The 22,375-nt window shown below is 48.6% G+C and overlaps 1 long non-coding RNA gene across 1 annotated transcript; it reads right to left on the bottom strand.

Annotated features, from left to right (window-relative positions):
• Positions 1–5,902: 5,902 nt before the first annotated feature.
• Positions 5,903–20,103, bottom strand: LOC138110392 (uncharacterized). Its single transcript, XR_011150912.1, has 3 exons — positions 20,029–20,103; positions 9,893–9,990; positions 5,903–8,469 (listed from the first exon to the last, which is right to left on the bottom strand). It is a non-coding gene; the product is annotated as an uncharacterized lncRNA (long non-coding RNA).
• Between the last annotated feature and the right edge of the window lie 2,272 nt (positions 20,104–22,375).

Genomic DNA, 22,375 nt, shown 5'->3' with positions numbered 1-22,375 from the left:
ACTGGCTGATAGGACGCGTGGACAGCAGCACTTCAGCTGTGCCAGCCAGTGGGTGCCCTTCTTCTGTTAAGTTATGTTAGGCTTCGGTTTGGTTTCAGTTGAGATTAAGGGTATAAAGAGGGGGTAACTTGGCAATAAATGGATTTTCTTTGGACATACAAGGGTTCCCCATTGCTACACTAGGAGTCCTCTCTCCCACCAATCTGTGGGCTGCAAGACTGGCTTCTGCAGAAAATGTTGCCTGGAAACTTGTTGCATGAAACCAATAGAACTGTGCCTTTCCATTTCCTACTCCAAGTGGCTATTCTGGGTTGAAAAGCAACTGGAATGTTAGGAATTGTTAGGAGAGGAACATAAAACAAAGTAGAGCCTCCTGTACTAGTTTGAAAACAAACCAGTGGGAGGCACCAAGTCAGAATAACAATTTAATAGGGAAATTTTTAAAAAAAGGCAGAAAATGCTGGTTCAAACTGACAGAGTCAGGATACAACCTGACACTGTGTTAGTCAGGGTGGCGGTAGCAGTCCGATAAAATGATGGCTGCAGTCCTCCTGAAGTGGTGGATGTGGTTCTGTTGAAGCAGTGATCCTGTAGAAGAGGGTCTGCTCTTCCTCAGAAGGTCCGGTGGTGGCTATGTGATTTACCAAAATATGAATATCGATTTAATATTGATGTCCAACTGAGACGGACAAAAACTCTCTAACAGTTTAGAGTTAGAAAGTGTATGTTTTATTTGGCATCAGGCACTGCGTGGGATAGCTCCCTAAGACGCAGGGCCCCGATCCAAGCAAACACGATACCTTTTATTTCCAAATATTATGAATATCCAAAATACAAATGCATATTCATAACATTAACACCTCCCATTCTCTGCTTTGTATGGAAATGAGCTTAAATGTCATTAAACATGCGTAGCATGTGTTCTGAATTGAGTCGGTGGTCTTGAATTGGGTCAGTGGTCCTAAAAAAGATGAAGTAACTCATCTTCCTCATTTTGACCTTTTTGTCTTTCTGAGTTTTAACAATCCTAATTACTTTAGTGACCTCTAAGTTTCTTCTTGCATGACTTTTGGACGGGTTCCCACAAAGGGAGGAAATTGGTAATTGTCCTTGTTCCCTACACCAACTTATCAAAGTTTCTATTCTTCGTTCTAAGCACAGCTAAGCAAACATGCAAATGACAGATCATCAGTTATTTGGTAATCAGTTACTAACATCTTAAAACCCATTTCAGGTCCAGCTCTCTGAACTATTTTAATTAACTCTCCCTGGGCCCAAATTCCTTTGTATTCTAACTAATTTCTACACAGCTAGCCTATAACTAAAATCTCTATGTTTCTTCTAAATCTATGTTTCATATGTAGCTCCTGTCCTCTGGGAATCCAGTGGAAAGGGTGTCTGTGGTGTTCAGAATCTCAGATTATATCCAGGATGGAATGCTTGGTTCCTCCTTCTGGGTGGAGCATCTCACAATGGGATGATGAGTCATGACTCAAGACGTTGATTGGGCTCATTAACAGAAGATAGTCCGGAGGGAGTTATCTCTGAGTCACAGGCAAGGCATTGATGGCCCATTAATCAGAAGATAGTCCCAAGGGAGGAGGCAAGGAAACACTGCCCCACCTGGTTTCAGCAACTCATGAGGATGGTAATAGAATACACTGCAACCCAGGACACCTCCCTGTAAATCTGTCTTAAATAATGTGTCTGCTTCAGCCCTGCTGTCTCAGGCAGAGCCAGCAAAGCTACAAAGGTAATGAGAGGGCCGGATCAGCTTCCAGGCAGTGGATAAGGAGACACATGGAGGCTCTTCTAGAATAGAGGTGAGCAAGGGAGAACACAGCAAGGGTCTATAAATTGCCAGGAGCTTAAAGAATATTCACTGGAAATACTGCATTTTGGAGGCACAGAGAGTCGGAAAGCAAGCCTTGGTCCCCAGCTGGTGACACCGGGTGCCCCTTGGAGGCTGATGGCTGTGTCATTAGAGATTTGTGTTGGCTGAGCCCTGCCTGAGCACACTGCTGAGCAGAGCCTCTCTAACAGGGACAGACTGACAGGGGCACCAGGCCCAGTCAGGGCTGCCTTCTGCATCAATCCCTCCTGTTGCCCTGATGGAAGACCCAGAATAGAGAGCTAAGCTCAGTCTCTTGCTGCAGAGGAGATGCCCTCCCCAGGGTACAGGAGAGCTGTACTGCAAGGCTTGGTGACCTACCAGAGACTGGTCTGGCAGACAGGCAAGAGAGAGGGGCAAGCACAGGGTGGTGGCTGAAGGGAACAAGACAGGGAAAAAGCAGCTTAAGGGGACAGAAGCAGGTATAAAAAACAAAGGGCCATTAAACACAGTGATACCATATCTGGCCAAAAAGAAACAGTTTGCCAAATTCAGTGTTTGTCAAGAGAGGAACATTTGCACACATGCATTTCTGCAGTGAAAGGACATCATTTGTGAAGAAAATAACTGCTGGCCCCATAGAGCCTGTGAACTGCATGGCGTTTTTGTGCATTTTCCCAGCCAGCACTTCCAGTTGTAAGGAGTGAAGTGCCCCAGTGTGCTGTTTGGGAGCTGCTTCCTGCAGGCATGCCTTAGTGCCCTCTTCAAAATAGATGGTAAGTAGGATATGTCAAGCAAAAAATAAACAAGCAAATAAATAAATATATAAATATTATGGTCCAGTCTTCACATGTGATGTGGTAGAATGTGGGCACTTAGAGTTGTTCCAGGCTGCTGTGGGGTTGTCTTCCAGATGTCTGAGTCACTTGCGTATCTGTATCAAAAGGCTTTTCCCATTTCACAGTTAATTCAAAGCAATGTGAGCTCAGATTGACCGGTTTCCTGATGTGAGTGTTCCTGCCTTTATAAAGAATCAAAATGGTGGAAGGCTTTTATCTTCTATATTATTTCAAATCAAATAATATGTTTGTCAATCTTGCACAAAATGTTAGTGAGACATTGGAAAGATAAATAATTTAATATTATGAAAAATTAATTTCCTTTTCTGGAATAAATTAATGTGATTCTTATATCACTATTTATATAAGTACTCCTGTATTATATTAAATTAACCTTGTAATCAATTTGCAGCACTGTAATCATAAATCACATTTTGAAGGATGTTAAAAAGAGTTTATTTTTGTAGGAGGTAACTGTTTAAAAGAGGGTTTGGACAACAGCAATAGGAGACAATTCAGGAATACTATTCCTGGTTGTAATAGAGGAGCAGCTGCCACATTTGGTGGAGTGAGTCCTTTAAATCCCCAGGCATCAGCTCAAGAGGTGGAGGAATAAGGAAGGTATAGCTGTTCCCAAATGTCATGTAGAAATCTCCTCAATTTTGTGATCTTTGATCACCTCGAAGAAACATCTACATAAAAATTTTATAGGCACCATCTTTTATATGCCTGTGCACAGGATTTGTGTGCACAGGATTTGTATGCACAGGTGACTACAGGCACACATGCATATGGAATAGCATTTTCCCGGTTGCTTTTATAAGCTTCAGACTAGGCCTAGCTTACTGAATTGGATCCTGTGGGGTTTTACAAAAAAATATCTTTACAAATTGTGTTCCTAAAAGATTTTAAACTATTTCTATAAAAACAAATTTCAAGTCATCTCACCTTACTATTACCATTTAAAGGAGGTATGTTAAAATTCACCACTATTTGTCCTTGTCCTGGGGTGATGTTATAAGGGTTTTTTTTATTCCTTAATCATCTGCTTAATGCCCAAGGATACTGTGTATTTAAGATGGACCTGGGGGGCGGGGCCGGAGCCACGAGGCCAGGTGCAGGTCAGTTGAACGGCTGGGCCCAACGGCTGGGGGCTCCAAGGGTCTTGGCGGGGCTTTTTTTTTTTTTTTTTTTTTTTTTTTTTTAATTACGGCTAGATGGAAAAAGGTTGTGTTGGGTTTTTTTGTTCTTTTTCCCTTTCCTCCCCCTTGCCTCACTGCCTCCCTTCCCTTCCCTCCAGGCCGGGGAGCCTGCGGGCTGGCCCCAGCGGGCCCACAGGGTGGCCCCGGCTGGTCCAAGCCCATGTTTTCTGTTCCCTCTCTGGGAATTTGTTCTATTTTGAGTTTTGTTTTTTTCCTGTTCTACCCTGTTTTGTTTTGTATTAATAAACAGTTTGGGTTTTTTCCCACTTTCACTTGCTGTTACTAATTCATCTCATTGGCAGAGGAAAAAGGGAGGCCCTTTTCCCTTTGGAGGAGGCACTCCTTCTGGAGCGCTTCCTTCTAAAATTTTGTCTCCAGAAACCGAGACAGTCCTTCACCCAGAGCATTTTCCAAGGTCTGGTGAAGACAAAAGAGAGACTGTTGATGACTTGTTGGGGGGCTGTGGTTCAGAGACACATTTTTCACTAGCAAGTGAATACCCCATACCAGAGACACTGATTTCCAGTACTGTGACAGCCAAGTGGCAGATTGCTCATGTTTTTCAGCGTAAAATGCCTTTTATTTTTCATTCATGGCTTTCCCTTTTTCAAGTTCAAATGTTTAGGTCTTGTCTCCACTCAATAACACATTAAAAATAAAAATTTGAAATATTTTCCTTTGAAGTAACTTCTTGTCTTGGTTTGAAAGACAGGTGTCTGCTAAGGAAAGGCAGGATCCACCCTTGGAATGGCAGATGCGACCCCCCTTCCCTCCAAGTTATTATAATTTTGAAATCAAGGGGCTTTTAGGCAAAGATGTGGGAAATAGGAATAACAGTTCTTTACTATTATATATCTATACGTGTATAACCAGTCAAACAAACAACAATAACTATGGCAGTAACAGCAAACAATCACAAACCCAGTCCCAGCCTTCTCGGCTGTCCGGCCCTTTCCCCTTGGGTGCAGTTCCGGTCACAGCCGGCAGGGGCGCTGGCGGCTCCCGGTGAGCAGGGCAGGTGCGATGGTTCCCCCACGGCTGCAGGGGGCGCTCCGGAGCGAGCTCAGGGAGCACGTGGCACTGGTGCCCTTGGGATCCCAGGAAGGGATAGAACAAAGGCTTCACAAACTGCTGGGCAGCCGATCCCGGTGTCCGGCCAGACCCTTGGGAACAGCAGCCTGGAATGGCAGGCTGGAGCGGCAGGGACTAGCACAAGTCCCAGGTGGCAGATGAGATGTATCCAAACGGGGACCCCCCCCAGAGGTCTGGGCAGGCAGGGTGAGCAGGGCTACAACGCAGCGAAGGCTCGAAGCAACGGTGGGGCAGGGCGGCCACGGCCTGGCTCCCAGCGGGGCAGGGAAGGCGGGCTTGGGATCCTGGGGCTTTTCCAGCAGAAGGAAAAAACAGCCGATGAAAGCAGCCTCCCTCTCTGTCCAAACTCCGGAGACCGATTGACCGCACACCCAGGTGAAACAAAAGAGTAGCCAGATGCACCCCACCCCCAGTGGTCTTTGTTTTTCTTAAGTACCCAGCAATTTGTCCCCCTAGCAACACGTATGGGGAATATTCCTTTAACAGAAAAAAACCTAGGAGAACTCCTAAAACCCAACACTAAAACATAACACTTTTTGAGTTATGTTTGAGACTCGAGAGATGGGAAGGGATGTGTTCACCATTAAAGTAATTCTTAGGTGTGGTAACTGGTGTGGGGTCTGTAGCTCAGACCCAGGAAACTGTAACCGGTCCGGAGAGATGGTCCCACGAGGAATTGTCTTCCTGGGGCCCATGCAGCTTTTCCCTCAGCCACCGGAGTGCCTTTGCAGAGAAGCTAACAGCTCTTTAGTGATTTCCAGCTAGTGATTTCAGCTCTTGCTCTGCGAGGCAATCTCCAGGCCAGACCAGGAGAAGAGAGGCGGGAGGCTCGTATAGCAGTTCCTCATGAGGCAGCTTTATTAGCCCGCACCCTGTTGGAATTGTAAAAAGACAGAAGCCCGGGCCCCAGCGGGGGGAGAAGATTGCAGTCCAGCCAATATGGTTGATAAGAGCAAAACTCAGTTTATTAGCAATCCAAAGGCACTTATGTAGTATACCAGCTTGTTAACTCCTAAGTGGCTTAAAGCTTATCGAAGCGCATTTCTTCTTCTACCTAATTGGACTTACATTGGCAAGTTTCTATTAGTTATGATTAAAAGAATTTAATGTTTATCTCTCTTCTCTGGGTCTTATCTGAACAGCTGCAAGTCTTCACTCCCTCTTCATTCCCCAGGCCTTTTCTCACACAAGAATCTTCTCATGGAGAGTTTTTTCTCACACACAGGCCTTTTGCTTGCAGGCTCTTGCTACAGTTCTTTTATTGATCCCAATAATTCTATTTCCTAACAGCACGCCACAAAGGGAGGCTAGGGACGAGTTCTCTAGTCTCACAGGGGCACATATATCTATTATAGGGGTACAGGGATACAGGGGTGGGTGTGAGAGGGTAAAAGCCAATGGGTTACAAAGAACCTACATAGGGTCTCCCAGAGGATCATGGGTCTGTGTCCTCTCTTGCCGTAACTGAGAGTGCTGCTTTTTCCAAGGAGATTCTGCTGGGAGGTTGTGCAACCTCATTATCAGCAGGCCTCTCTCCAGGGCAGGGGCTGCACATATCTCACACTTGGAGCTTTGTTCCAAGTGTTGCCAATATTGGCTTGGTGTAGAAAGTGGAAATACAGCAGGTAGATGGGCCTTTATGAGAGGTGGTTGTTATTCTCTGCAGTGATGAAAATCCATTCAATTAGCAGGTCACGTATGCTCAGTAAGCTTTAAAAAAACCCATCAAAGTGTTGAATATGATGGCACATTTAGTGGCTTTGTCCTGGAGGCATAAATAAGAGAGCCCTAAACTGAGCACGCATGTGCATGGAGTGTGGTTATTCCTGAAAATAAAGACTGGCATGACTCAGGCATTGAGTGTGGCTGGGCATTAGGAGAGTAAGAAGCAGTTGCTGGGAGGCATAATTCTACGGTAGCTTCCACTTAGTAAACCAAGGGGTTGAACATGGGAGCACATCTCAGTAAGTGGGTAGTAAGTGATGGTGGCTGTCCCACAGAAATAAACAGGCTGTAGCCTGCGGCACCTTGTGTAAGTAACTGCAGGAGGACAGACACTGCTGAGGGGTCCTGCAATGTGTTTCATGCTTTAGGGCTTGGACCTGTCCACAAAAGAAAAAGTCACTGACCAAAAAGAAACCCAAGCAAAACTATAATACCTTTTTTTCCTTCCTGAATCTGATGCTTTCATGCCGGGGGATCGAGGCACACACACTTATTGCTAACAGCTGTGTAAACTAAAGCAAATGCTGAGACTGCAGCAACATTGCTTGCTGGAAAGATCCCTGCTGCAGATACACAAGTACATGGAAGAGACCAGGTTTTAATAGATTTAGTGAGGGATCCGTTTCCCAGCAAGAAAATATGGAAGGAGAAAAGACAAAAAAAACCCAAACCCAAATGGCACTTGCCATTCTGCTGCAGAACTGCAGAAGTTGCAAAAGCAAAACAGTTGGGAATGAGAACTTAGGGAATGCAGAGCACATGGCATGGGGTTGTTATAAATGTATTATGATACTGGCTTTTCACATGTTATATAATTGTTATGAATGTATTGTGACGTTGGCTTTTTGCATGTTACTTAGTGTTGGAGAAACTTTGCCTAGGTTCTATGATGTAATGCATGGTATAGAATGTCTATTGTTTATGTAGTCGGTTTGGAGAAGGTGGGCAGAGAGAGAGTCTTCACATTCCTGGAACATCTTATCAGAGAAGAAGAAGACCCGAAATCAGAGAGAAGAATTGATGGAGGGGGCAGAGATGGAATGGAGCCAAGGAGGAAGATAAGGCTTATGGGATGGTACTTAGAAACTCTATAGAATTCATGAATTATGTATGATGGTGATGAATATGCAGTAAGTACTTTTAAAGATGATCTTTTGGATGTAAAACTGTGCCTTTGGCTCTGCCAAAGCACCCGGCAGTAATACCCTTTTTGCTGTTGTCTCCTAATTGTCCCTTTTATTAAGCTTTTCTTAAAATTTTATAAAGAGTGAACCTCGTTTTTCACAGGGTTGAGCCCCCTTTGAAGTGACCACAAGTGGCACTGAAAATGTCGGAGAGCAGAGAGGGAATCACAGCAGGGTCAGCAATCCCCACCTGGAGAGACCCAAAGGAAATACAAAATAAATGATTTGGCTTTCCAGGATGCAGCAGTCAGCAGAGAGAACAGTTCTGTGCTGTGATTTGCATTTGCTCTTGTTTGTGTCCCAGGAGTGTGGCACCAGTGGCAAGTCCTGAGATCTCACTGCTCTCTCAATGCAAAAGCAGCAGCAGACAGCAGGAGGGACAGTGACAGTCATCTCCAGGCCCCAAGAGATTCAGAGCTGCCAGCACTCATGCCCCAAGGAGAAGGCAAAATCTTCGGTAACTCTGGGCTTTTTTGGTTTTCAGCAATTCCCTGTGCAGCTTCTGGGGTTCCACTCTTGGTGTGTGCCATCTGGGAGTGGCTACAGCTATGAGCCTCTGCATGAGAAAAATAGCCCTGGGTAGGTTAGGAAAGCACCTGGAAAGAAAACAGTATCATGCTTATAGTAAATAATTCAGATATTACAGCTGTCATTTTATTTTAGAAAGCACAGGAAAATGTGACCTTTGCATTTTATTGATGTTTTCCTCTGTCACTTTGGGGAAAATTTTTGAAGGGTGAAATATCATTTATTTTTGTAAAAGCAAGAATTACAGACAAGCGATATGCAGAGGGAGTGTGTCCCAGTGAGGGACTGCAGGAGCAGGTGCTGCACCTCAGGAGCTGTGACAAAGGCAGGCTGCCATTGCTGGGCACAGCCTTGGTGCCTGTCTCATTGTGGTCCGCGTGTTCTCTGAGCTCAAAAGGAAGCCCCTTGCAATCACATCTTTCTCTGCTCTGAATAGAGCAGGGACAGAATGACATCCAGAGGCCCCTTCTGACCCAGTTTTTTCTAAGACTTTCTTGCATGATTTTCCAATTTTATATTTAATGAGCAGACTCCAGAACAAACACAAGTTGTTGTTTCATTTGAACAGAAAAACGAGTTTCTCTGAAAGCCTTTGTTGGCAAAACAACCTGCTGGAATGAACTTGCTAACACAGGGTTTTGCAATTTGTTTTGTAGGGCTACCATCCTATCAAATCACCTCATTTACTTATGTGCTACTCTGGCTGGGCTGGGGATTAGCGACAGGCTGGGGATTAACCACAGAATGGCTCCTGGGTTGGGTCTCACTTGTCACCTGCCCAGAGAGAGAGATGTCTCCAGGTTTGATTGGATTGTGAAAGAGCACAATGTGTTTGCAGTGTGCCTTTCTATCAATTGCCTTCTCATCCTTGGTGGTTTCCCTTCTCCATGAGCATCCATCTGGTGTGAAATATTTTTTAATACTTAAAGAATTAGCTCTCAGAAACAATGATTCCTTTTCCAGTATTTCATTTGGTGTATCTGAATAACTCTTTCCTTGCATGTTTTCAAGAAATTTGCTCATTTGGGGTTTCCTGCTGGCACAGTGATCTGTACAGGGTCACTTTACTTTGCCCTGCTCATGTTTCTGTATAAGTTGCAAGGTTTATTTTTATCACCTGTCCAGATTTTAATTTACTTACTTGCCATTAAAACTGGCTTGTCCTGCAAATACTTTCCTAGCAATATATACACTGTTCAAGTCACCCATGTCTCCCAGCTACTTTTGGAAGCAAAGATACAAGCGGGCAAAAGCTGGTAAAACTGAAGGTTTGTCACCACCAGCAGGTTGCAGAAAAAATGTCTCAGTACTGACCCCTCTCTGAGAATTGCTTTGGAGAACCACTGTAGCACCTGCTTTCCAGTGCTCAACTCAACCAACTGGGAAACCACGACCTGACTGATGGGAAGCAACAGCAACAACAAAGAATCTGTTCTTTTAAAACAGTTTTCCTCATCTCTTACATCAAAGAAATGAAGACTAGTAACTTACCATCTGGCAGCATATGAAGATTATTTCTTCTTATGCTTAATTCTCTACTGCAATTTTTCTATTTGCTGGGGAAGAATCTGAACACTGCAACTAATATCCTAATAAAGACATAATTAATAAATTAAGTGAACATCTTAAATTAAACAAAGGAAAACTTATCAAAACTACTATAAAGCATACAATTAAAGAAAGAAGAAATCCCATCTTTCTTGGGTGTTTCACAAAAAGTAGTTGTACTACAACAAATCTCTTTTTTTCTTCAGTACTTAGCGTATCAAGTTTCAGAAACTCAATTCAAGAAGTTAAATAATGATGAAAGACTGGTTCAGAGATTAAAACTGTAGCCTAGGAATCAGGAGTTCCTGGTTTAGATCCCACATCAGTTAAAAATGTCTTGTGTTACTGCTGGAAAATGACTGGCCAGCAATCAGCTTCTTTTCTAAAAATTCTTCTTCCTTAAAAAACCCTGAACCAATCCATACAGCTAAAAAATTTACAGAGAGTAACAGCAGGCTTACGAGCTTTTTGGATATGAGCACTAGAGGGTGACAAAGCTGCACCAAATGAACACAGACTACAGCAATTTTTGGCTATAACATAACTAACATTACTTATGTAGTCCAGAATGGTTCGACAATCACATGGATAAAGACTGTTGCTAACCTTTTTTATATCTAATTTGATAAAATTGACTTCAGAGATTAGTGTATCTACTGCCAGTTCTTCTCTGTCCATGTGATCAAAGTTAAGATGGGGTTCCTTTCCTGAAAGCATCTCTCTAGCACATGGCTTAGTTGTCAACTTTCTTTTATAATCTACATATATATTACTTATGTTCTAAACAGGCATATCACAGGCACTGGAACGAATCTCTCTCTAGAATGTCCTTAATCTGTGTCATCAGGCATGCATTCTAGGTTTGACAGCTCTGAAAAAGAAGCCAAAATGACTACAACTGCAATCCTTAAAAACGTTCACTTCCTGTAAACAATAGCAGTGATCCCCCCTTGAAATGCCATGACACTGAAGTGAGCATAGAGAATTTCTCACTAAATAGTAAAGGACATTAGAAAAGATTCACAAGCATTCAGAATATCTCACAGCACTTGTAAATTAAAAAAGAATGTTGATTTATAGCTCAGAAATTAGGTCATGTGGAAAGAATTTCCAGGGCATACACAGCTACTGTGGAAATGGGATAAGGATGCCTTGCACTGACCACAGAAATCATGAATGCTGTAAAAACAAATAAAAATCCCTGGCCCAAGTGCCATGTCAGTGAATAATTGTACATAGTGTTTTGTGCTTATCCCCCATATTTGAAACCCTACAATACATTACACCTGTAATTTCAGCTCAAACACAAAGGGAAAAAAAAACAGTAACTGAATTCAAATTTTGTAGCTCTATATTTAACTTTTTTTTTTACTATACTGAAAGTAAACTGCTTATAAGTTTACTTAGTACAATGATTCACAATTTACCAAGTCCACTAGATCTCTCAGCTTTCCAATTTCCTCACTGGTTCCCCCCAAGTGCCATCACAGCAAGGCCTCCCCCTGAATAGTCCCAGCAGACCCAACGCCACCAGAGCAGCCCCTTCCATGTCGATCCCCCGCCAGTCCCCACAGGCCCCACCCTTCACAGCCCTCCCCTGCCATCTCAGGGCCTCCCCTGTCTACTGCCCATCCCCATCAGCCACCACAGCACAGACACACCACTGTTTTGAAAACCCACAATGAGTGATGCCAGTCAGTGCCTGCAGATACTCAGGAGCTGCAGGAAAAAAAAAGATCAGAGAGGAATCTTCCATGGCAGAACAAAGGGAATAGGAGTGAGGTGGTTGCCGTGGAATGGGTTAAGGAACACTCACAAAAGCCTTAAAGACGCTACTGCTTTTGGCTCAGAATGTGAAAGGGGAATTGTGGGAGTGTGTTTGTTTAGTTCAGTCCGGGTCTCCCCCCTATGTTCTGTAAGTTTGGTGTACCCCAGTTGGCACCCCCCCTGTTTTATTTAAATCACCCTGTCTGTCATTTTTATCTCCTCCCAGGACCCTGTCTGTCACTCTGCCACCCCTCCCAGGCTTCTGGAAAGTTCTAGCCAGGGGGCCAGGTGATTAGTCCTGGGAAAGGAGTCCCTCCCTTCCCCTGTTATAGTTGGTTCCCTTATGTGTCCCTCGTTCTGCTTGCCGCACCCTTCCCTTCCCTGGTTGGTTGTTCTGTACACCCCCCCATGCCCCCCCCGCCATAAAATGCCCCGGCGCGCGATCTGCAGGTGCTCTGGGTTGGGCACCCCTGGTGGTTGAGGTCCCCTCGTTTGGAGCACCAATAAACTTTCTGGATTTAACCCAACTCTGAGCCTGCCCCCTTTCCTCCGCCATCTGCCTTTATCGCCGCGGTCCCTTGGAAGGACCCACGAGCCAGACCTTTGATCCCTCTGATATCAGAGGCTGGCCCCCGTTGCCTGCTGTGTCCCAAGCTGACCGGGCTGAGAGGGAACTGTTCCCAGAGGACACAACGGCAATTTGGCGCCCAAGTGTGAGGCTGCCGTTCCATCGGACCGCAAAGACAGCGTGGCGCCCGAGCGTGGGGTTCCTCGTTCTATCGGACCCCACGGAAGGGGCGTCCTCGGCATAGGCAGCTTGGCGCCCGGGCGTGGGGCCCTGCTTCCATCGGACCCCACGGAAGGGACTGATTGTTTCGGCAAGTGTGTCCTCGGGACGTCAAGCTACCCCAGCTGCAGCACGCTCCGTTTTAGTGAGCTGCGCTCCTGGGATTGAGGACGGCAGCTTCGCCCGCGCCGTGAAGTCGTTCTCGGCAGAGGAATCGGCCGCCTGGAGCGTGCCTGGACGCCAGTCAGGTAAGTATTTTTCTCCGGGGGGAAAAAACTTGCCTCAAAGCCGGTAAAGGCTTTCGGAGGGACCAGGACGGTCCCCGGCTCTCGAAGAGCCGAACGGAGGCTGTGCAGCCCCGGAACAAGCACGGTTCGCTTGTCTCCAGTTGGTTTTTGGGAGACCGGCGTTCTAGGCTTTAAAGATTCAGCTCCAGACGCTGTGCTGTTGGCTATGGGCATCAAACTGTCCACAGCACAGAAGGAGGCATTTCTCCAAGTTGCGGGACTCCTTCAGGGTGGGGGGATAAGTTTTTCAAAGGGATGTTTAAAACGGTTTGTTCGGTGGCTGTTTCTACACTTCCCTCAGTGCTCTCAGAGTTCGGTTTTGACCGTTCCCTTCTGGAACGCCGTGGGAGAGACACTAGCGCGATTGAATTCTGCCAAAGAGAAAGATTTCTCTTTTCTGTATTTGCAGATTCGATCGGCGTTAGCTAAAAAAAGGGAGAAGGAAGGACAAACAGCCCCGAATTCCCCAGTTGTTACCCCTAACCTGTTTCCCGAACCCATGTCCCCTCAAACGGGCATCCTGAAGAGAGCAACCCGCAATGCGCAGGGCTGCTACCGTCTCCCTGGCTTTCCTCGGGGTTCTTGGAGCCCTCGCTCGGACAGTCCTGGCCAGACTGCCTGAGGCTTATCCCGTTCCCCGACTTCCCCAGTTATCAGACCCCAAGTTTGGGTTAGTGATCCAGACAGTTTAGAAAATGCCCTCCCTGCCCGAGAAGGACAAGATGGCGGGCGCCACGTGGAAGGGACCCCCTCTTGCCTTCCCCCGCGCTTTTCCACCCGAAATCCCTTTCTCCCGAGTCCCAACCCCTTTCGCCTCGACCCCTCCTACTCCCAAGCTGGTTCCACACCTCTTACCCCTCCTACCTGTCACCAGTGCGCGCCCCCAAGCTCCGCCCCCAGAAATCGCGGCTCCATGCCCGGCTGCCACCCACTTCCTGCTTCCGGTTCCCACGCCTGTCCTTCTGGTTCCCACGGTGTCTGGCCGGAACGGGGGGGCCTGAGGACCGGAACCCGGAACTGGATCCCATTCCCTCCGCCGCTCTGGTTTATTATCAGAGACCCCAGAGAGGAGGAACAACCCATGTCAGCTGGGAACCCCTCTCCCACCAAACAATAAAGGAACTCTGCAAAGCGCAGAAGGAGTTTGGGAGAGAAAGCGGATATTTCCGTGGCCTTTTAAAGGCAAGTCTCTCTGGAGCAGTCATGACACCTTTTGATCTACGTCAGCTTTTCTCATGCCTGCTTTCCTCAGCAGAGTTTCTGCTCTGGAAGGCAGCGTGGGAAAGGGAGCTCCGCAGACTCCTTCCAGTGCTCTTGCAAGGTTCTGATACGGCCGTTGATGCCGACAGTGAGGCACTTACATTGGACCATCTGAGCGGCGAAGGGGATTGGGCTCTGGCACCAAAGCAAGCTCAAGGCTTGCCTTTGGAGGTTCTGCAACAGATCAAGGAAGCAGCCAGTAAGGCATTCCTTGGTCTGAGGCCTGACATGCCCGTAGAATCCTACTCGCGAGTCCAGCAGGAACCCACTGAGTCATTCCTGAAGTTTGTGGAGAGACTAACTCGAGCTGTAGAGTTGCAGGTTAAGCAGCCGGCGGCCAGGGAAGAGGTCATTGCAGAGATGGCTATGGTGAATGCCAACCCTCAATGCAATGCAGCCATCCTGAGCCTCCCCCTGGACCCCCCGCCAACCATACAGGATATGTTAGAAGTTTGTGCTGCGAAGGCACCACACCTGCAACCTGCCAGCTCAGAGAGACAGCGGCCCAGAGGAATGGCTTCAGTGGGGACAGCAACGCATCGCCCTGCAGCGGACCAGAGGAGGACTACGGGCCCAAACACCAAACCACCTCCAACCATGAACAGCCACAGGCAAACCCCGCAGGCCAGAAACACCTGCTTCTTATGCGACCAGCCTGGACATTGGACAAGGGACTGCCCGCTCAAGTGGCAGTTCCAGCAATTTAAAAAAGAACATGAACCTGGGGGACAGGAGGGCCTACTACACCAAAAAAACTGAATGGGGAGCGCGTGCCCGCCCCGCGTTAAGACAAAAAAGGGACGGGACGCGAGGGGGAGGGGAAACTTAGAGAGGCAAAACCACCGGACATGACTTTAAAACTGGATTTGACTTCTTTTTCTGATGGTTCTTTCAGGTTGCAGCTGTTGACACCGCTCCACCTAAGGACCAACGAGTGGCATACCGCACTGGTGAGCACTGGTAGTGAGCTGTGGGCAGGAGACCAAGGCCCTGACAGGTATATCATAGTCGGAAGTGTTACCTGCACACCACAAGAGATCGAAGTCGCTCCGGGACTAATGACATCTAGTCCCGAAGGACCCGTTCTCTGGCTGCGCTGTGTCCACCCACCTCTGTTCCTGCCCCGAGGGCAGACAGTCGCCCAGGCTATCCCTGTGGAAAGGCCACCCCCAACGGTGTGCGCCACACATGTGATAGGGACAGAGAAGCCTCGGGTAGGCTGTGAAGTCAACAGAGGGGAGGAAGTCCTGCACCTCAGAGGGCTTCTGGACACAGGGGCAGATGTGACGATCATTCCCACACGGGAATGGCCGGCACATTGGGAATTGCAGAACGTGGCTGGACACGTGCAAGGTGTTGGGGGCATTCAATTGGCCAAACAATCAAGGAGCATCGTGCAAATTAAGGGACCGAGCGGACAATTGGCAAACATACGTCCGTTCGTATTAGACTACAAGGAACCCCTCTTGGGGAGAGACCTCATGCAGCAGTGGGGAGTCACAATTGACCTACCTGACCCCCCGAAAAATTTTTGGGTTGCGGCCACTGAAGAGCGCCCTACTCAAAAACTAAATTGGAAAACTGATCACCCCATTTGGGTGGAGCAGTGGTCGCTCAATGGTGAGAAGTTGAAGGCGCTCGAGAAGCTCGTGGAGGAGCAACTTAAAAAGGGGAATATCGTGGAATCCAACAGCCCCTGGAATTCCCCTGTCTTTGTTATAAAAAAGCCTAACAAAGACAAATGGCGGCTCCTCCAGGACCTTCGTCAAATTAACAATGTCATTGAAGACATGGGCTCTCTCCAACCAGGGATGCCATCCCCAACGATGCTCCCTGAAAATTGGAATCTGGCAGTAGTTGATATTAAAGACTGCTTTTTCCAAATTCCCCTGCACCCTGACGATGCCCCGCGTTTTGCCTTCTCGATTCCTGTTATCAATCGAGAAGCCCCAAGGAAAAGATACCATTGGAAGGTGTTGCCACAGGGTATGAAGAACAGCCCGACCATCTGCCAATGGTATGTCTCTTCCTTGCTTGCCCCCGTTCGCGCAGCAGCAAAAGAGGCCATCATCTTCCATTATATGGATGATGTCCTCGTGTGTGCCCCCGACAATGACATGCTTGCCAGTGTGCTCGACCTGACAATCAATGCATTGGTTGCTGCAGGGTTTGAGCTCCAAGAGGAGAAGATTCAACGGATGCCACCTTGGAAGTACCTGGGCCTGGAAATAACAAAGCGGACCATTGTGCCGCAAAAATTGGCTATTAATACTAACATCAAGACTCTGGCAGATGTCCACCAGCTGTGTGGGTCTTTAAATTGGGTGAGGCCGTGGCTGGGTCTGTCCAACGAAGACCTTTTTGATTTACTAAAAGGGGGAGAGGAGCTTAGTTCTCCCCGGACACTCACCCCAGAGGCGCAAACAGCTCTGGAGAGGGTGCAACATCTAATGTCCACCAGGCAGGCAAGCAGGTATAGGCCTGACTTGCCATTCAAATTCATCATCCTGGGTAACCTGCCACACTTGCACAGGGTTGTCTTCCAATGGGAAGACAACAAAAAGAAGAGCAAAAAGGACCAGGACTGGAGGGATCCCCTCTTAATCACAGAGTGGGTATTTCTCAGCCATCATCGGTCCAAGAGGATGACAAGCCACAAGAGCTGATGGCTGAACTGATCCGGAAGGCTAGGATCCGGATCAGAGAGTTATCAGGATGTGACTTTGACTGCATCCACGTGCCAATTAGGACAAAAACGGGCCAAATTACTAAGGCAATGTTGGAGAGTCTGCTTCAAGATTGTGAAGCATTACAGTTTGTTCTGGAGGGCTACACAGGCCAAATTTCCTTGCATAGGCCAGCCCACAAAATTTTCAATTCGGAGATTCAATTCAAATTAAATACAAAAAGTGTTCGGAGCAAAGAACCTTTAAAGGCCTTGACAGTTTTTACTGACGCGTCCGGGTCCCATAAGTCCGTGGTGGCTTGGAAAAACGCCCAAACTCAGCGGTGGGAGGCTGACATCAAAGAGGTGGAAGGATCGCCTCAGGTTGCTGAGTTGGACGCAGTCGTCAGGGCTTTCGAAAGGTTCCCTGAACCCCTAAATTTGGTAACAGACTCTGCGTATGTTGCAGGGGTAGTCTCCAGAGCTGAGCACGCCATTTTGCGTGAAGTCTCCAACATGGCCTTATATGAGTTGCTCTCAAAGTTAATAAATCTGGTCTCCCACCGAGAGCAACCATTTTACGTGATGCACGTCAGGTCACACACGGACCTGCCCCGGTTCATCGCAGAAGGCAACAGGAGGGCAGATGCTCTCGCTGCGCCAGCTGCGATGGCCCCGACTCCAAACGTGTTTGAGCAGGCCAAAATCAGCCATCAGCTGTTCCATCAAAACGCTCCTGCCCTGGTTCGTCAATTCAATCTAAAGCACGACCAGGCCAGGGCGATTGTGGCTGCATGTCCAGAATGCCACCAGCTGGCTCTTCCTGCCATTAGTACTGGCGCAAACCCCCGTGGACTTAACAGCTGTGAAGTCTGGCAGATGGACGTGACACATGTTGCTTCATTCGGCAGAATGAAGTACGTACATGTGTCGGTTGATACCTTCTCGGGAGCAGTTTTTGCCTCTGCCCACACAGGGGAAAAGGCTAGCGATGTCCAAAAGCACCTAGTGCAGGCATTCGCTACCCTGGGCATCCCCAAAGTCATCAAAACGGACAATGGCCCAGCGTATACCTCCAAGGAGTTCAGGAGCTTCCTGCAGCAATGGGGAATAGAACACAAGACTGGCATCCCCTATTCCCCGACAGGTCAAGCCATTGTAGAGAGGGCCCACCAAAACATCAAAAGAATGCTCCAGCGCCAGTGCTCCTCAAAAAAGCTAGAGTCACCTGCTGTCAGGCTCTCAAAGGCATTGTTCACCCTGAATTTCCTCAGCTGTGCCTTTGAGAACCTGAACCCTCCAATCGTGCGGCACTTTAGGCGGTCTCAGCAGTTGCAAGTGAAAGAAAGGCCTCCAGTGTGGGTTAAGGACCCGGAGACTAGGGAGATACAAGGGCCTTATGAACTAGTTACCTGGGGGAAAGGGTACGCATGTGTATCCACCCCCGAGGGCCCTAGGTGGATCCCATCAAAGTGGGTGAAACCGTTTATCTCCCAGACCATCAGGAAGGGAGATCAAATACCCCCCAAGACCGGGGTAGGTTAGTCGTGTGCCTCTCTGACCCCTAAGCCCCAAGTTTATCCCAGTTGCTATCCCCAGTTTTAACCTTATTTTTCTAAGTTGTGTTTTAGTTTGGAGACACCGGAGATGACGTGGTTCGGGGACCTGTACCCAGACTCAGAGTACTGTCCCCAACCCGCATTCATGTCATCTTAAAAAAAACAAAAAAGGAGGAGATGTGGGAGTGTGTTTGTTTAGTTCAGTCCAGGTCTCCCCCCTATGTTCTGTAAGTTTGGTGTACCCCAGTTGGCACCCCCCCTGTTTTATTTAAATCACCCTATCTGTCATTTTTATCTCCTCCCAGGACCCTGTCTGTCACTCTGCCACCCCTCCCAGGCTTCTGGAAAGTTCTAGCCAGCGGGCCAGGTGATTAGTCCTGGGAAAGGAGTCCCTCCCTTCCCCTGTTATAGTTGGTTCCCTTATGTGTCCCTCGTTCTGCTTGCCGCACCCTTCCCTTCCCTGGTTGGTTGTTCTGTACACCCCCCCCCCCCATGCCCCTCCCGCCATAAAATGCCCCGGCGTGCGATCTGCAGGTGCTCTGGGTTGGGCACCCCTGGTGGTTGAGGTCCCCTCGTTTGGAGCACCAATAAACTTTCTGGATTTAACCCAACTCTGAGCCTGCCCCCTTTCCTCCGCCGTCTGCCTTTATCGCCGCGGTCCCTTGGAAGGACCCACGAGCCAGACCTTTGATCCCTCTGATATCAGAGGCTGGCCCCCGTTGCCTGCTGTGTCCCGAGCTGACCGGGCTGAGAGGGAACTGTTCCCAGAGGACACAACGGCAGGGAATGGTGAAACGTAAATCAGAAGCTGGTTGCAATGTCTGGGTCTCAGTTATCTGAGTAAAATGAAACAACAGTTGTTGGACTATTGTATGGATGGATACTTGTGTCTCTTACCATGTGATCTGTACTTGTTGGGTTCTGCATATTTTTCTGTCAAAATTAGTCTGGAGCCTTAATTAGTAAATACTGAGGAAGGGGTCATAAAACCTACATTTTAATACCATTGCTGTGGGTTTGATAAGTAGAATCGTAGAATCTACTTTTTTGTCTTGATCCTCCTGAAGGTCCTTAAATGGATTTTTTTTTTCCATGCGAAATTGGGTATCTAAGGGAAATTTATTCTATAAGCAGTATGGAAGACTAGTCCTCAGTCAGCAGTTTATCGGTGAGAGACACCTGAGCCATTATTTGCTCAAAATAGAGGAACAAAGAGGAACAGCCCTGTAATAATATGTGAATGATCTCTAGTTGATTTCTGGTTGAAATTCAGAAGAACCAAATTAGCAAGGTTGAGTAAGAAGGTATTGAAGAGTGAAGACTTTAATCCTTTGGTACAGTACTGTATGGACTTTGGATTCACTGTGTCCTTGCAAATGGATTGTCCTTCCAGCAAAAGAGGCCCATGTGCAAAAACATCGAATCTCAGAATGGTTTGGGTTCGAAAGAACCTTAAAGATTACCTTCTTGCAATCCCCCTTCCATGGGCAGGGACACCTTCCAGTAGACCAGACTGCTCAAAGCCACATCCAACCTGCCCTTGAACCATTCCAGGGATGGAGCTTCCACCGCTTCTCTGGGGAACCTGTGTTAGTGCCTCATCACCCTTTGACCCATGACCCGGTAGCGGAGCGGCCAGTGCTGCCCCCGGGCTGCGCAGGGCGAACGAACAAACGGACAAACGGAAAAAGAACAAAGGGACAAACGGTCCCGGCGCTGCGGAGGCAGCAGCAGCGACACTAGCGAGCCGTTACCTCTTCTGCTTGACCTCCTCCTCTCCCGGTCTCCCTCTCCCGTTCCCGGTCTCTCTCGCCCTCTGCCGACCCGTGCCGCCCCCCTGTCCCCGCTCCTCCCGTGGGAGCCGCTTCCTCCCCACCCCTGGGCGGCCGCTGCGCTCTCGTCCCCGCCCGGCTCTCGCCGTACCGGCTGTGGCTCCGCCTGGCCCGGCCCCGGCCGCTGCCACCACCTCTTCTGTGGGTTCCGCAGCCCGAGCTCCGTCGCTCGGTGCCCACTCCAGATGGGGAATCCCGGCCCGGGGCGGTCGGGGACCGGCCCTGACCCCGGGAAGGAGAAGGTACCGGGTGGGACCGCTGCTGGGGACTTGACCAAGTCAGCCGAAAGTGGCCGGAAGGTCCAGAAGTTACACTGGAGCGGAGGGGAAGCGCTTGGCCCGTCCTCTGCACCTCCATCAAACCAACGTTGCACAAGGGGAAATGTCACATTTGAGTGCAAAGGTGACTAATGACCTGAGTGTGACCGGGCAGGCCTGAGGGTGAGACTGTCATCGGCCCTGAGACCAGACGGCATGGCCAGCGTGGGGGTGCAGAGCTGGTGTCATCCGCCGGGACCTTGGTCGTGTCCTCCACACCTTCAGGATGCTTCTATGGCCGTGGGTTTGTTTGGTTTTTGAGGGCTTTTGGAAGAAGTGTGTCTTGGGGACTTGTTTGATTTCTGGCTGTTTTCTAAGGGGTGGGAGTGTTGATTTGGGTTTTGCTTTTGTTAAACTGATGTTTCGAAAGCTGTTTGCCTGCAGAGCCCCCGCTAGCCCCAGGCGGGGGGAGCCGCGGAGCGCGGCGCTGGCTGGAGCCGACACTGGGTGGCAGGAGTCTACAAACGGCTCCTGCCCGGGTCCCCCGCCCCTTGCCAGCCCGTCATCTCCAGCACAGGCTGCGCTGTGCCCAGGGCCCTCTCATGCCCGCCTGGCCACCTCTGCACGTGCCCTGGCCCCCAACTGCACACTTAGCCCCCCACCCCATTCACACCCGGGCACCCTGCGGCCTTACCGGCAGCCGCACAGCCAGGGCTGGGGGTGCAGGTGTGCTCATGGGCGTGCAAGACTGCTCGGGGGTATGCAGGTGGGCTCCGAGGAGTGCATGCATATTCCAGGGTCAGTCGGGCCAATGCTGGGCGCCTGGCTTAGCACGTGAGCAGAGGGAGCACATCCCTTCCGCTGTTTGAATAAACTGAGGGATGTCTGGTCGTGGGGGATTAACAGCTCCAAGAAAGTCTCAGAGCACAGGGACCTTCCCATCTGAGAATGTCCCTGAACCGCAGCCTTGTACCAACCTCCTGCTTTTGTGTGAGTCCTCCTGCTCCTCCTACTTCTCCACTGTGGATCCACAATCCTTAACCCAAACACTGAGCAGCACCCGGAGGGACCAGAAGGGACTTTGGTCAAGGTATAAAATGTAGCCCAAGGGTGTGAAGGGAGCAGTTGGGGCTCATGTGATGTGAACCTCCCAGAAGCTGCCTATACATCCGTATCCTGAAATTTATTTTTTTTTTTAAAGCAAATCCAGTGGGTGAGAGCTGCCCATGGCTGTATTGCCCAATAGTTACCCAGTGTCAGCAGCAGATCTCATTTTCCGTTTTGCAGAGAGGGCACTTACAGTCAGCTTTGACCCCTACTCCCTGGGAATAGCCAGTCTCTGATACTTCCACAAAATCTGATTTTGTGGAAAAACACTGATGCTGTGTTTTCTAGGAAGGAGGGTCGAGCAGCCTGTGACCTGTGACCAGCCACTCTGGGATGTTTGACAATGTGCCACACTCTGCTTTAGGGCTCCCAGCAGCAGAACTGCATGAGCAGGGTGCTGTGGTCATGAAGAATGTGGCACAGATGAAGCCATCTCTGCTGCTACACATCTCTGTGGCTGGCAGGTTACCTCTGCACTACTGCACCATTGTGGACATCCAGTGCTGGTGCCTGGAGGAACATTTGTCAACATGATACAAACATGCTTTATGTTCCTGCCAGACCAAGAGGGACAAATAAATGTGGAATGGGACAAATAAATAGGAAAGGACTCGGGGCTGCTCTGCCAGGACAGCCTGATGTAGTAAAGTGCTTGGGAAGTCCCTCAGGGCAGAAGGCAGAGTGGAGTGCCCAGGCCCTGCTTGAAAGCCTGAGATGATGGGGAAGGGTGACATTCTATTAGTAAACCAGTAATGACCACCTCTTTGGCATTTCCTGAAAACTACTGTAGGTTGGCTGGTTCCTGGAGGAGCGCAGTGATGTCAGCAGCCAGAAATCCCGTGGAACCAGCCAGACTGGCAAATGCATGAAAGTCAGATAATCTGCTGTTTCATCGCTCCTCCGCC

Source organism: Aphelocoma coerulescens, chromosome 4A (assembly GCF_041296385.1).
Source record: "Aphelocoma coerulescens isolate FSJ_1873_10779 chromosome 4A, UR_Acoe_1.0, whole genome shotgun sequence".
In the NCBI taxonomy this organism is placed as follows: domain Eukaryota; kingdom Metazoa; phylum Chordata; class Aves; order Passeriformes; family Corvidae; genus Aphelocoma; species Aphelocoma coerulescens.
The sequence above is the reverse complement of the archived record's forward strand: the minus strand, read 5'-3'. Positions and strand labels throughout refer to the sequence as shown.